The sequence below is a fragment of the Euprymna scolopes genome, chromosome 13 (genome assembly GCF_053919585.1).
Source record: "Euprymna scolopes isolate OS-2025 chromosome 13, ASM5391958v1, whole genome shotgun sequence".
NCBI lineage: Eukaryota > Metazoa > Mollusca > Cephalopoda > Sepiida > Sepiolidae > Euprymna > Euprymna scolopes.
Genome location: NC_136494.1, coordinates 36,373,832 through 36,378,662, shown reverse-complemented (window position 1 = coordinate 36,378,662; position 4,831 = coordinate 36,373,832). Strand labels below are relative to the sequence as shown.

At 29.9% G+C, this 4,831-nt stretch overlaps 1 protein-coding gene across 1 annotated transcript in view; it reads right to left on the bottom strand.

Annotated features, from left to right (window-relative positions):
- Positions 1–4,400: 4,400 nt before the first annotated feature.
- LOC145291974 (uncharacterized) overlaps positions 4,401–4,831 on the bottom strand; it is a 635,233-nt gene continuing 634,802 nt past the window's right edge. Inside the window, exon 3 of the mRNA XM_080137916.1 lies at positions 4,401–4,831. This exon is cut by the window's right edge and continues 393 nt beyond it. The gene's annotated coding sequence lies outside the window, so the exon portion shown is untranslated.

Below are 4,831 nucleotides of genomic sequence, written 5' to 3'. Positions count from 1 at the left end.
TAAAACATTCTGGGCACAGATATATATAGAGATGCATATAGTCAAGGATCTAATAACAACAATAACAACCAAAATAGCAAATCTAATAATAATATTATTCCCAATATAAACCTGCAGAACATTAGCCAGCACTCGCCTTGCACATCTTCACAACCTCACTCAACTCAACTCCCCAACATAAGGAATACCTATCCTGGTATGTATAAACCACTAAACAATGATAAAACATTAAAAACATTCACTTATATAGGTGCAGCCTAAAACTTAATAAAAGTAAGAATTTCAAACCACATGCATTGCTTCAAAAATGAAAGGTCTCAAAATAATAATAATAATAATAATAATAATAACAATAATAATAATAATAATAATAATAATAATAATAATAATAATACATCTTTAACTACATTAATCAATAGCCTGGAGGACAAGAAGATTTCTCATTCAATTAAAAGCTGGATCGTACACTCAGGAGCTAAATTTTGTAATCTTTGTGTATCCGAAGCAGTTAATATTATCACCTTCCCTAAGCCTATAATAAATGCCAAGAACGAGCTAGTGTCTAGATGTAAACACAAGAAAAATTTAAAAACAGCCAAATTAAAATAACATAGATTATCCGCAAACATTTAAATATGTAAAAACATAACACACACTACTTGTTACTTTTTAACTAAAAACTTAATTGTAGGTCATGTTGAGATATTTCTTTTAAATATGGGGAGAACATTCCATTTAACTTATATTCTACTATACTCCTATTTCCATACTATATAGTAACTTAGCATACACGCATTTACATATATTTTAAATTCCAGCACACAAGTTTCACTTCTAGGAATTTGCATGAATACTATATCCAATTTGTTTTTAATTAATTAAGGCGTCTATAAAGCTGAATTTTTATACTCATAAGTAGCTTACGTATTCCCCATAGGAGAATATTTTCCTGATTCACATATTTGAATATAAACTCATAATACTCAAAAATGCGTCATCTTTATAGTACTCATTAGCAACCCTGTTTTTGTACGCATTTTTTTAAATATATGTTTTATATTATTTGTTCGGTACTCTATTTTCTTAGTTTTACCTAACAATTATTGTTGTTAATATTATTATTATTATTATTATTATTATTATTATTATTATTATTAGTAGTAGTAGTAGTAGTAGTAGTAGTAGTAGTAGTATTTAATTATTTTTTTGATATTACTTTACTTTATCTATTTATTATTATGCTATTATCATTATTATTATTTTTAAATTTTTTATTTTTATTACTATTAAAATCATTATTATTGTTATCATCAGCGGAATCATAATTAATTAATAAAAATACATTTAATTTTAAAGACTAATATTCTTTCATTGAGCTTAAATCCGTTGAAAATTAATGAATTATTATTCAAATTATTATTAAAATCATTATTTTTATTAATATAAAAACTATTATTATTATTGTTAATGTTTTATTATTATTATTATTATTATTATTATTATTATTATTATTATATAATATATACACTAATTGTTCAAAAAAGTGGTTCTAGGAGAGGAAGTTGCTGCAGAATGCCGAATTTGTGGTAAGACCTCAAAGTCAATTGCACACCTTGCAGCAGGGTGGAGTGGACTGCCCCAGAGAGAGTACTGCAAAAGACATGATCGCATGGGACTCCGGATATATTGGGACGTGTGTAAGAATGGAAAATGGTTTGAGGAGGTGCTTGATGAAGCGAAAGCAAGTGAGGATGGCAAGGTAGAGGTATGGTGGGACAAAAATTTCATAACGACCAAGCAATTGGAACATAATCGTCCGGATTTGGTCGTCATTGACAAGGTCTCAAAAAGCTGGCAGATTGTAGACTTTTCAGTAGCCTGGGACAGGAATGTGAGAAAGAAGGAGAATGACAAGAGGAGCAATTATGCTCCATTGGCCTTGGAGAGAAGGCATATACACGGGGTTAAAACACAAATAATCCCGGTCGTAGTTGGTACACTAGGAGTAGTATCAATCGTCTGGAAGGACAATTGAAAAAATAACTACAAATGCCCGATGTTTTAGGTGGCCTTGAGACCTCTGCTATTGTAGGTACCACCAACATCCTTAGGAAAATCCTTGATCTTTGAAGCTACTTGTTTGAAGCCGGGATTGAGGAAAATCCTCTGGAAATGAATCCCATCCCTTTCCAGAGAGACGTTGATAAACGGAATCAGAATTATTATTATTATTATTATTATTATTATTATTATTATTATTATTATTATTATTATTATTATTATAACATTTTTATTTTTATTTAATACGCTTTGTTTAGTGTTTGCAATACTTTCACAGATTATTCGAAATACAAATTTTCGGTTTAATATTATCATTTAAAGTATATTATTAATACTTATAAAAGTTCTGAGAATTTATTTTATATACTAGACATAGAAACTCGAGGTTAAGTAACATTTAAGCGGGAAATTTCTTTATGACATTGCGTGATTTTCTTTTCTTCTCTTTTCTTTTTCTGTCTTCTGCATATGCTTCTGTCTAGGAGCCTTGACCTATATTTGGGCCCCGGTCAAAATATCTGTTTGGGCGGTAATAGATTTCGTTGCTATATCTCTCTTTTCCTTTTCTTCCCCCTAATTCTTTATTTCCCTATTACTCTATTGTTCTATCTTTCCCTGCTTCGTGTCGTCTCTTCTTTTTCTTCTTTTTTTCTTTTCTTTTTCTTTACCCCTTATGTTTGTCTCTCCCACCACAACTTTTTTAATTTTAGAATAAGAATTAAATTGGAGACATTTTTCACTTGTGCTAATGTATAACTATAATGCATGAGCAATTTCTTTTCTTTTCTTTCTTTCTTTCTTTCTTTCTTTATTTATTTTCATTTTATTTTGCTTTATCTGTATACAAAAACCGTTTTTATTCACAAATTGAAAATAATTTGGAGTGGACTTTGAAACTCATATTATAATTACAAAAAATATTAAATAAATATATAAAGAATTATATGTTTATTAAAAAACAGCTTCACCAGACTCATATGATAATTTATTTACCTGACTCATCATCTAAACAAAGATGAAACCAGGAAATTATGCCTACTTCGGATTGTTACCTTGTGCCATGGATTATTCAAAATAAAGGTTATGATCCCTTTACCTCACTGCTACAAAAGGCTTTCACTTCGGAATTTACCATACAATTTGGACATGAAATTCAATATCCTTTTCATTTTGAACCAATATATAATTTCCCTTACTCTATGATTTAAAAACATTAAAAACTTTTAATTATGATTTTCTATGTTTATTTTATTTAGCAAATAAGGTATACACCATTTATAATATTTGCTAATATTTTCTCCTCTGAGGAGATGGGTAGACATCGAAAACCTATAGGTTAAGGAGATATACTTTTTGAAATGTATTCTTTGTCTTGCATATAATAAAAATTTGACATTTAACCATTTCATGTCATAAAATTTAAATTACTAAAGTATGATATATATATATATATATTTTTATGTATATATATATATATATATATATATATATATATATATATATATATATACAGTAATATATAGTAATAAAAATTATTAATAAATAGTGATATTTACAAAATAGTGATATTAACAACGAGAAATAAAAATAGGTTTAAGGCTTAAATACTAGAAGTGTCTGCAATAACCTGTGGTGCAATGGATAAAGTACTTATAAACTTAATTGTAAAAGCGATATTCACCTGACGTAGATTTAATTATCAGTATGGGCGATCAAAAAATACAACTGCGAATTACTTAGACCCTCTACCCAGTCATGAAGTAAATAAAGGGTTCCGTTCAAAATTCAATCCAAATTCCCGAGTTTGACGAGATTTTTTTAAAGAAAATCGGAGGTTACATCGACCAAAACGTTGTGAAAATCACACTCAGGATGAGAACAGTGGTATGATGAATTCAAATAATATGAATGTATGTATATATGTTATATACGGCACAATCACGTTGACACACCGGTTCTCACTAGATCACCAAAGTTAAGCAACGTTGAGCCTGCCCAGTATCAGATGGGTGACCATTTAGGAAGGCTAGGCGCTGTATGTACCTTCTGGAAAGGTTGGGCGTGGGGCCAGCACCCTCACCCTGTAAAAAGAACTCCTCGCTATAAAAGCATCTACAAAGTTGTAGATGGCCTATGCCCCTCCAGGGGCTCAAGGACTATGGATGTGTACATGTTAAAAATATTAGTGCATAGATTGAACAATATGATGACACAATCAAATCAAACTTGTGTGTATAGTTAATAATTCATCTTTATCAGAAGTTTTTGGAGGAATAGTGTTGAGACTATTATCGAAATCAGAAAATCAAAACTTTTGGGGCATCGGAAAAATTTGTGGCTTTTTTCATTATTTTAATTTTTGTTTGCTTTTGTTTTAAAAACTTACTTTTCATTTCTGATACTAACAATAAAATGATACATATTTATTGATTCATAATCTACCACTAAAACTAGGAAATAGAATTTATCACTAGATAATAGAAAGGTAAACAAAAGAAACTTGATACTGGATTATTGGCCACGACGGTAACGAAAGGAATCGAACAATGAACCTGAGATATATTTAGATTCAGTTTGCGGTACTTCGGAGTATTTTTACAACCGTGTCAGATGGACGATGTTGGGAGCGATTTTTGGCAAAGATCAACCTATGACAGTTGAGTTGGACGTTTATAGGAGTTGTGAGCTGAACACGGTTGAAAATAGATTGTGGCTCGGAACAGATAGGAAAATGAACTGATCAATTAACTGGCAGAAATAGCCTCGACAG